This window comes from Triticum dicoccoides, chromosome 3A, assembly GCF_002162155.2.
Source record: "Triticum dicoccoides isolate Atlit2015 ecotype Zavitan chromosome 3A, WEW_v2.0, whole genome shotgun sequence".
In the NCBI taxonomy this organism is placed as follows: domain Eukaryota; kingdom Viridiplantae; phylum Streptophyta; class Magnoliopsida; order Poales; family Poaceae; genus Triticum; species Triticum dicoccoides.
This window is the reverse complement of record NC_041384.1, coordinates 59722456-59734365: the sequence shown is the minus strand read 5'-3', so window position 1 is coordinate 59734365 and position 11910 is coordinate 59722456.

Sequence of the window (11910 nt, the reverse complement as noted above, 5' to 3'; positions counted from 1 at the left end):
CTTAAAGCAGCTTGTTTCTTATGAGCAGGGAAATATTTAGCAGAGAAGTAATAAATCATATCCTGGGGACTACACACACAACCAGGATCCATAGAATTAAACCATATCTTAGCATCACCCTTTAATGAGAACGGAAATATTTTAAGGGTATAAAAGTAGCGAGTTATCTCATCATTAGTGAACAGGGTGGCTATATCATTTAATTTAGTAAGATGTGCCACAACAGTTTCAGATTCATAGCCATGAAAAGGATCAGATTCAACCAAAGTAATTATATCACGATCAACAGAGAATTCATAATCCTTATCAGTAACACAGATAGGTGAATTAGCAAAAGAAGGGTCAGGTTTCATTCTAGCATTAAGAGATTGTTGCTTCCATTTAGCTAATAACCTCTTGAGCTCGTATCTATCTTTGCAAGCTAAAATAGCTAAAGCAGCTTCCTTTTCAAAAACATAACCCTCAGGAATAGCAGGTGATTCATATGTATTAGGGGGAGAGTCTTCACCATCACTTTCATATATATTATCAGTTTCAATATTTTCATTCTCTCTAACCCTAGCAAGTTGTTCATTAAGAAATTCACCAAGTGGCACAGTAGTATCAAGCATAGAAGTAGTTTCATCATAAGTATCATGCATAGCATAAGTGGCATCATCAATAACATGCGACATATCAGAATGAATAGCAGAAGCAGTTTTAGGTGTCGCAAGCTTATCCAAAATAGAAGGTGAATCAAGTGCAGAGCTAGATGGCAGTTCCTTACCTACCCTCATAGTTGAGGGATAAATCTTCGTTTTTGGATCTCTCAAGTTCTTCATGCTGATAAGCAGATATAAATCCCAAGTGACTCAAAGAATAGAGTTATGCTCCCCGGCAACGGTGCCAGAAAATAGTCTTGATAACCCACAAGTATAGGGGATCGCAACAGTTTTCGAGGGTAGAGTATTCAACCCAAATTTATTGATTCGACACAAGGGGAGCCAAAGAATATTCTCAAGTATTAGCAGCTGAGTTGTCAATTCAACCACACCTAGAAACTTAATATCTGTGGCAAAGTGTTTAGTAGCAAAGTAATATGATAGTAGTGGTAACGGTAGCAAAAGGTAGTGATAGCAAAAGTAATGTTTTAGGTATTTTGCAGTGATGATAGCAATAGCAACGAAAAAGTAAATAAGCGTAGAACAATATATGGAAAGCTCGTAGGCAATGGATCAGTGATAGAGAATTATGCCGGATGTGGTTCATCATGTAACAGTCATAACCTAGGGTGACACAGAACTAGCTCCAATTCATCAATGTAATGTAGGCATGTATTCCGAATATAGTCATACATGCTTATGGAAAAGAACTTGCATGACATCTTTTGTCCTACCCTCCCGTGGCAACGGGGTCCTAATGGAAACTAAGGGATATTAAGGCCTCCTTTTAATAGAGTACCGGACCAAAGCATTAACACATAGTGAATACATGAACTCCTCAAACTATGGTCATCACCGGTAAGTATCCCGATTATTATCACTTCGGGGTTAACGGATCATAACACATAATAGGTGACTATAGACTTGCAATATAGGATCAAGAACTCTCATATATTGATGAAAACATAATAGGTTCAGATCTGAAATCATGGCACTCGGGCCCTAGTGACAAGCATTAAGCATCGCAAAGTCATAGTAACATCAATCTCAGAACATAGTAGATACTAGGGATCAAACCCTAACAAAACTAACTTGATTACATGATAAATCTCATCCAACCCATCACCGTCCAGCAAGCCTACAATTGAATTACTCACGCACAGCAGTGAGCATCATGAAATTGGGGATGGAGGAAGGTTGATGATGACGATGGCGACTGATGCCCCTCTTCGGAGCCCCGAACGGACTCCAGATCAGCCCTCCCGAGAGGTTTTAGGGCTTGGCGGCAGCTCCGTATCATAAAACGCGATGAATCCTTCTCTTTGATTTTTTTTTCTCCGCGAAAGCAAATATATAGAGTTGGAGTTGAGGTCGGAGGAGCTCCCCCACCCTCGTGGCTATGGTGTGGGCCCCCTGGTCTTCATCTTTTGCAAGGATTTTTTATTATTTCCGAAAAGATGTTCCGTGAAGTTTTAGGTCATTCCGAGAACTTTTGTTTCTGCACATAAATAACACCATGGCAATTCTACTGAAAACAATGTCAGTCCGGGTTAGTTCCATTCAAATCATGCAAGCTAGAGTCCAAAACAAGGGAAAAGTGTTTGGAAAAGTAGATACGACGGAGACGTATCACGATGTTGCTCCGATTTAGCTACAATTCATTCGACTGAATCGACTTTTGGGTCAGTCGATTTTCAGAGGGTGTGGGGCTCGCCGGAGTTAAGGAAGAACCAGCCGTGGGGGGAGGGGGCTCGCCAGAGAGGTACCCCACTATCTATCTTAGGGTTCAGGGTGGGGCGATGGTCGCCAGCGGTGGTGGGGCGGTGGCGTGGGGATCGCCGAAGAAAAAGCTCGGCACGGAGGGGCTACAGGGATGGCCGGGGCGGCGGCGGACCGGCGGTAGGGAGTGTTTTTGGGGCAGGCGAGGCGGCGCACCGCCGGTCGCGGGCGGCGGGGGGCGGCTCTTTGGCCGGTGGTGGCTGGCGGCTCAGGGGGTGGAGGTTGAAGATGAACTACAGGCCCTTGATTTCGATCCAACGGCTAAAAAATCGACTGATCAGAGATGAAAAAGTCAGTCGACTGACGTGTAGCCTCACCTCTAGTGCGTTCAGTTTCGACAGTAAAATTCAGTTTCAACAGTTAAGTTTAGAGATGAGCGGCTGATGTATACATCTAGCACTTTGTGGTTATGTATTTTATGTCATCTATTGGAGATGCTATTAGAATTCCACTCAGGTTAACATTGTCCCTCTTGTCCTGCTTCAACCTCGGCGTCTTACAACTCAGCGGAGTTGCTCCAACAATGAAACCCTCCATCACAGCGGAGCAGTACCTCGGGCTCCATCTCCGGACGCCTAAAATCTTCTTCCCCTCCTCCGACAGCCAAGTCAGTCGGAGCATCCTCACCGGCCAACCCAATCACGCTGAGGTCGACATGGCTTCGCCAAAGAGGTTGTACACTTATTGTGGTTTGACTTAATCTCACCATGCTTCTTTGCATCCTGTGATCTTCCAATTCTTGTGAACCAAACACCCAGATTGGCAGAAATCCTGTGTTTTTAAATTCTCTGTTTTGCACGTGCATTCCTATCATATTCCTGTCTATTTCCTATCCCTGCATTGTTAGAATCCTCAAATTCGAACAAGCCCTTACACAATTACTTCTATTACAAATATGTGTCAAAGAAAACCTTGTGTGGTTTGTCCTGCTCCTGCGGTGATGTGTTCCACCCCAGCTCAGCTGCTCCAGCGACGGAAGGGTTCACCACAGCAGGGATCCGCTCTCCAGACTATCTTCCGCCGCCTCAAATCTTCTTCCCCGCCGCCGGCAGCCATGACAACTGCATTACCATCATCAACTGAGCAGATGACCTTGAGGACTACACAGGTCCGCAAGAGAGGTCGCACTCTTCCATGTCTGCTTACGTTATGCATTGCTTAATATGATGACATGCTACTTTATTGTCATGTTCACCTATTAGACTCCGACTCAGGTCTAAACTTATGCTGAAACTTGAGTTTTTAAATGGTTGTGGGGTACATATTGGGGAAGCAATCAGTACTATCTGACTACTATCTGGTTAATCTCGGGTGTCTACTATGAGTTTCATGTTGGGTGCAAACAAACATTAAAGGAGCCATTATCTGTATTTTTTAGCTAAAGCTATTATCTGCCTGCTATCATTTGTTTTGGGTCTATCCATAGTTTGCTACCATCACTCTGGATTTGTGCATGCACTCCTTACATAATCTCACTATGTTTTATTCCTATGCATGTCAATTATTGTACACAATGGTACAGAACATGTAGAGCAAAAGAGACGAGCCTTGCATGGCAATAAAATTTCATGCAGACGTCGCTCCATGGTGGGCGCAAAGGCAGCCCCTCTCCACCCATTTCGGATCGTAATCAAGAGGAAGATAATTGTTCTGAGGAGGATTCAGAAGCAGAAGACCACTCCTATTTACCCCATGAGGTCTTCGCTCTAACTTGGCATGCTGATGTTGGTAATATCATGCATATGGTGCCTTGCATTGCTTACTGTATACATCAAAGATGTCATCTGCTTAGTTTAGACATGCTTTGTGTCAATGCCATCTGTTTAGTTTCTTTATCGTATATGTGAATCATGCAATGCCACCTTGTTTAGCCAGGCATCATATATGTGAATTTTGCAATGCCACCCTGGTTAGCCAGTCATCTTATATGTGAATTATATCATGACATCATTTTTTTATTATGTGTTAAATTTGTCAACAATTTTAGTACATTCAATTAATCTTCCTCTGCATCAGCCATTCGGCACGGTCATGGAAAATCTGGAGTGGAAACAAGGTCTTCAGAGCAGACAATGCTATCTGATGAAGCGCATGTCTTGCTGTTTATGTTGCTCATATCGTGTTTATGGTATCTTGCATTGCTATGTCATTTGCTTAGTTTAGACATGCTTTGTATGAATGCCACCTGTTTAGTGTCTAATTACCATATATGTGAATTATGCAATGCCATCTTGTTGCATGACATTATATATGTGAATTATGCAATGCCATCTTGTTGCATGACATTATATATGTGAATTATGCAATGCTATTTTGTTGCAAGGCATTATATATGTGAATTATGCAATGCCATGTTGTTTAGCCAAGCGTCGTATATGTGAATTATATCATGCCGTCCTTTTTTGTATTTCTCATTGCTTTTGTCGACAGTGTTTGCATATTCAACTGCTCTTCATGTGCATCAGCCATTTGAATTGGTGATGGAGAAATCTGGAGTGAAAACAAGGTCTTTAGAGCAGACAATGCTACCTGGTGAAGCAGATATCTTGCTGGTTACAGATAGCTCTTCAGAGGAGGATTCAGAGGCAGATGACCAGTCCTATTATCCCCATGAGGTGTATGCTCAAACTTGGCAGGGTTATATTACTCATATCATGCATATGTTGTATTGCAATGCTTAGTTTTTACATCATATACACGATATTGAATGCCATCTCCTTAGTTGACACATCATATATGCGATTGCCCTCTACTCACTTCCTTAGTATATAAATCATATATTTGAATTATATCATGCCATGATGTTTACATAGACAGCATGTATCTGAATTATGGCATGCCAACCCATTTTCTAAAGACATAATATAGTTATATCATCTCATCCTGTTCACACTTCACATAGTCATTATATTTTGAATTATGTCATTCTATCCGTGAATTATATCATGCCATCATGTTTCCATCGATGGCATGTTTGTGATTTATGGCATGCCAACCACTTTAATAGACACATTGTATAGTTATATCATGTCATCCTGTTTACATAGTCATCATATTTGGAAGTATGTCATTCTATCCTGTTTAGTTAGCCATCATACATGTGAAATTGTGTCATGCTATCCTGTTTAATTAACTATCATATATGTGAAATTATGTCCTACTATTCTGTTTGGTTAGACGACATAAATGTGAATTATTTCATGCCCTGTTTTCTTCCCTACTATCCATTGCACCTGTCTATCTTACAATGTCTGTACATTCAATTACTTTTATTCTTTATCAGCCATTTCAATTGGAGGGGTGATGGTAGTATATGTGGGAGTAAAAGCACGGTCTTCAGAAAAGATCGTGCTACCTGTCGATGGAGATAGAACCACGGTTGTACTTGCCCAAGAACCAGCCCCACCACACATAACCCAGACTCACGCAGATTGTACCCCTACCTAGTTGGACAGAGAACCAGCTACACCCCTTCTAACCCCAACCCCAGGAGATATTAACCTAGTTCCCGTTGACACAACACTGTCTCCACCACAGAGCACCCAAACACGAGCAGTTAGTAAGGCAACTGCAGTGCCCAAAGCACAAGGGCCACCACTCCGAACCCCAAGTCAATGCTTAAAGCAGAAGAAGAATTGTTCTCAGGTCAGGTTCCGTAGCTATGGTTCATAATACTTTGCTCTTGCATCACTGTATTTACTCATACCAACTAATTTCAAATTTGAAGGATGCAATTGAAACTCCAATGGCGCAACATGTATGTTTTAAACCTGTTTCTTTAACGTGTTTGCTGTTGTAACTTGCTCTATGTTGATTTCAGTTTCAATTGAATAAACAGTTATATTCTCATGCCATGCACCTTACAAGTGTTGTTATTGTTGTGTAGTTTCCCACACTTATATTCTGTCTAAGTTGCTTTGTCTTAAATAGATATGATTCGAACGGTATCTATCTTGATTTGGCAACATAAACTAGAATGATATAGACCATACAGTGACCATACTACATAGATATATGTTTGTTTCATGTTGTTATCCTGTCCACCTTACTACTGAACTGGTTTACCAAAATGAGTTTCATATACTACATTGTAAACATGTGTTGTGTTTCTTTGTTTCTCTTTTAGAATGCAGATAAAATATTGGAGAAGAGTACCCCGTTATGCAATGGTACAGGAAGTAATGCAGATAAGGTTTAAGATAGTGAGACATCCCTGTTGGTCTCCAAGAAAACTGATAAAAGCTATATTGAAGACACTGAGACAACCCCAAAGTCATGTCTTGATGTAGTGTTCGAGTTACTGGCTACTACTGCTGGCACCAGCTCTTTGAACTCGCTGCCTGAATTAGTTTAGCTTCTTGAGTCTCAACTTCAAGTTGAAAGACATCGATCAGATGTTATGCGACTGGAGGCCGAAGGACTGAGGAAGTCCCTACAGAATTCAGATGCATACTTTCCGGTGCAACAACAAGTGCTGGAGGATTTAAGCACCAAACAAGAGAAAGTTAATAAGCTTGCTAAGCATCTTGCCAGCATTATGGGTACCTAGGATATTGTTTCTTGAGCTCTTCTGAAGTGGTTTTAGTTCTGGACTTGTTTTGCTACGGTGTTTATATGCTGCTTTGTTCCCTATATTTGCACTGGTGGCGAACTTTGATGCCTAGTGGATGTAATATATGTAATAGCCGTGATAGCCTAGCGTAAGTTGCTTGCCTATTTATTTCCTTATTGTCTTGTTTGTTTGTTTTCTTGTAGTCAGTGCAGTTCTTTTTCCGCGGTTTGCTAGTGGCCGCAATAACCTATTTTTTTAAACTAGGCCACATTAACTATGGGCTACATATTTACTGTAGTTAACATGGGCCTCCTATGGGCCGTAGAAATAGTGGGCCTTCTACGGGGCGTAGAAACCATGGGCCTTATACGGGTCGTTGACACAATGGGCCTTCTACGGGCCGTATGATCGGTTGGCCAAACATGGGCCAATAACATACCACATTATGGCAGTAAATGGGCTAGAGTTGAAATCGTCCGTTCATGGGCCGACCATAACGGGCCGTCGTTAATGGGTATGAAAACGGCCCAACGTATTAACGGGCCACAAATGGGCCGACTGTAACCACGGGCTGAATTTGGCCCACAAGCAGAAATGACAGTAACGGGCCGAAAGTAAATGAGTGCTGGAAATGATCCCAAGAATAAATGGGCCCTGAGAAGGCCTAAAGATAACATGGCTAGAAACGGCCCAACGGAATAATGGGCCGTTAATGGATATAAAGTGATACACTGTTCATTACGGGCCAGTTTTACCACGGGCCGTTAATGGGCCGAGGGTTACTAAGGGCCTCATATGGGCCGAAAGACGTCATGGGCCATACATGGGCCGGAAGTTAAAACGGGCTGAAATTATATTGGATGGCCCAGATGAAGCTACTGGGCCTAATTCGGATAGGCCGTAAACGAGCCTTGGGTTAGCGGGTTGTAAATGGGCTATATGCGAACAGACCGTTAACAGGCTTGTCGTGGGCTGGCCCGCCACCTTTTGACCAAGTCAAACGGGCCGGCCTTTTCACAGGAATGGGCCTCTCTTGGGCCGTGCCACGTGTCGACTTATCATATGCGCTTTGGGTCCAATGAGTGGATGACATCTGTCCCAACGGCGAGCCGACACGTGTTCCCTCCAGCCAATGATGATTTTACACGTGGAAAATCCCCATTGGTCGGGGCTGTTAACGGGTTATCGGATCCAAAACCGGACCCGATAGCTTAACAGCGTTCCGTTACGGTGGATGTCACGTGTCGGTCACCCTTGACGAAAGCACTTCTGTGACACGCGATTTATCATCATGGAAGTGGACACTTCCGTGATGATAATTTTGGTAATGTCATGGAACACTTCTACGACAGCACAGGTATGACTATCTTGATTCTGTCATAAAATTATTATGGATGTACATGCATGACAGAAAACGTGACCTACTGTGACAAACACGTATCATCACGAAAGTGTATTTTTTTAGTGCACGCGAGGGAGACAGATCTCTCGGTGGTGTACACCATCAACCCAGCCATGGTGGACGACTACATCAACAGTGTTGAGCAGTTGCTTGCTGGAGACAAGTACAAGGTGGTCGGCATCGACCTCCAATACACCGCCGGTCGTCCCGACATAGATCAGAAGGTTGTCGCCTAGTTGTGCGTGCACCATCATGTCCTCATCTACCACTACTGCATGGCCACAGAGCCTTGAGACCGTTTCAACAGGTTTGTCAACAGCGCCGACTACAAGTTCGCCACGGTGGATATCAAAGACAATGTAAATGTGCTCAGTGTTACGGGCTTGGCCTGCAAGAACCTTGTCGAAATCCATGACCACTACAGGGTCTGGGGCGGCACGAAGAAGGACTCCCTGGTCGAACTCGCCTCGGCCATCATCGACCCCTACTATGAAAAGATGAAGCAGGATGCCCAGAGAACAAGCCCCCTATCCTGGCATAGGGCCTAGATGCAGCAACTGGATGAACCTCACCTCAGGTTCGTGGCCAAGAGCGTGTACACATGCTACGAGATGCACAGGCAGATCGTTGACATGAGGAAGTGCCTCGTTACCCAAATCGGCGAGCCCGGATCGAGCAAATGATCAGATGATCGTTTATGCTAGTTAATCATGCATGTAATATATAGTTTACTTTATTGGTGTGTGGAAATGTCATGTGTGTAGTAGCCACCTATGTAATTATGCATGTAATAGTTTACTTTGGTGTGTGCAAATGTCATGGTTGTAGTAGCCACCTATGTAAGTGGATGTTTAATTTGGTTATGCAAGCATGTCCTTATAAGTGTGTGTGTGTGTGTGTGTGTATGTGTGTGTGTTGCTGCTGCTGTTGTTGTTGTTGTTGTTGTTGTTGTTGTTGTTGTTGTTGTTGTTGTTGTTGTTGTTGTTGTTCTGTATGCAATCACATCGCACAATACACACGTCTTATTAAGTTGAACCATTTCTGTTCTCTTGTGTCAACGCAAACAGTTCATCCGAGTGAACCGCATGCCCTATATCGCACACACCTTCATTTGGCTGACCGTTTCTTTTGTGTTGCCTAATCACAAACAGTTCATCCGAGTCAACCGTATGATGTACATCTCACACACCTTCATTTGGTTGCCCGTTTCTTTTGTTCCTCCTCATCAAAAACGGTTAATTGAACTGAACTGTATGCCCTGAATCACACATGCAACTAAAATCTGAACCGTGTTTGATGCATCCTCCATCGCAAACGTTTTACACCTTTTTTGACAGTTTTTTTACACCATTGTTTGTGATTATGGCATCACACACAGTTTCGTTGAAGGGTCTTTGATCGTAGTGTCGCGTTAGCAGCAACCTATAGTAGTGTGTAACAGATGAGTTTTCGTCCATGTAAACATGTAAAAATATACATAAAAAATACATTGATCATCAATGATCTTTTTGTGTAGAATCTGAATTGGCCACAGATCCTACACATAGAGTTTAATGAAGACCAAGTGGTTGTGATAGTTTGAGAAGTAACATATTTAAGGTGGTAAAAACCATGTTAGCGGAGCGAGGTGGGACTAAAAAGCTGATGCATGGCGAATCAACTAAAAAACTTTAGTACCGGTTTGCGGCATGAACCGGTACTAAAGGGGATGGGGTCCCAGCCTGCCAACAGACTGCCGACAACCTCTGTAGTACCAGTTCGTGGCACGAACCGGTACTAAAGGTTTGCCACGAACCGATACTAATGAGCGACGCCCGCCTAGCCGTTTGAACCGGCACTAATGGTCACATTAGTGTCGGTTCAGCTACAAACCAGGACTAAAGTGCCTCACATTAGGCCCTTTTTCTACTAGTGGGTGCCAGGCACCACTGGTCCCTTGCCGCCTAACCAAGAAGGCAGGGACAGCGTCGTGCGGCCGCGGGGCGCCGCAGAGTTGTAGTTGCCCAAGCAGGCCATTGTTGACGCTGTGGATGAGGAGCTCGCTGTCGCAGTGCATCCGTGATTAGCTGAGGGCAATGCAGAGCGCTAGATCCTCATCATTCGGTGCAAACGGGCTTGAGGAGTCCGCGTTGAGCTTCTCTAGTCGATGTAGTTAGGGTCACTATCGGACCCGTTCTCGACCATAGCAGGGGGTAGTGCGAAGAGAGGAAGGAAAGGAGACAAAAGTGGAACAAAGAGGTCGAAATAATGCGGTTGACTAGGGTTTGATCGTCCGACTTCGGTATTTGTGAAGACAGGGTAGGGACGACGTGGGTCACAGTGGCTGGTCCGACGTGGCGGATGCACCCGGGCGTGTCTGGACCTCCCCATATCTGTCCTAGACATGGGCTAGATATGAGGGGTGCCGCTCAGCCCGAAAATATAGGGACGACATGAGGGGTGCGACTCGATCGAGATTTTATGACCGGTGACCGTGGTCTGCCCGAATAGAAAACGTTTGAAGAGTCGGATTGATGCTCTAAGGGTCGATTCTTTTGAATAAGCTGGGATAAGTTGCCTATAACCAGTTTATTCTAAAACCCAACCAAATTTATTTTGGACCCTGATAAGTGTCACACGTGTGGGACGAACACATGGCAACTCCGAACGTTCTTTATGGCAAGTTTAGTTACGCGAGTATGACAACTAGTTGTCAAGCATGGCAATTTCCTTTTCAGATGGCAAGTTTCAGTTTTTTTGTTCATTTTTTTATGGATGACAACTTTAGTTGTAAATAGCGTCAGGGCTAGAGTGGTTCGTGCCACACATGTGGCACTTATCATATATGTTTATTTTTTAGAAGCCTATTAAGACTTAACTAGTTCTTTATTTAAGAAAATTAAGACTTGACTAATAGGATTCAAAACAAATTGATTGGGCTTCTAGAATAGCCAAAAAAGCTAGCAAAAAACTGGCGTAAGGCGTGCTCTCATGGCCTCTAGACCATACCTGGCCAAACGGGCCGGCCCGGCACGGCACGGTCTAGCCTGTGCTAATCGTGCCTGGCCCAGCATGGCCCGCCGTGGCACGTTTAATAGCCGGGCCATGCCGTGCCGGCCCACGGGCACTGCTCCTTGGCCCAGACATGGCCTGATTAGTAAACGGGCCGACCCGATGGCCCGTTTAGCACGCTGGGCTGTATAGAGCATGTTGGGCTGGTTTTTAGGCCTATTGGGCTATATTTTATGTATACATTTATAAAAAATCTGAAATATATATAAAAAATAGACGGGCCGTGCCGTGCCGGCCCGCGTGCCCAGGCTTGAGGCCCAGGCACGGCCCAAGGCGTGCCGCGTGCCGGGCACGACCCGTTTAGCCCATGTCGTGCCTGGCCCATGGCGGGCCGTGCCGGCGTGCTCGTGGGCTGGCCTGTTTGGCCGGCCCATTTGGCCAGCTATACTCTGGGCCAGGCTACCCGCGTGTGAGTCCCTCTCAGAAGTCTCAACCCTCGACACCACTTCGCCGCCGCATGCTCCGCCCACTGCTCGCTCCTTCAT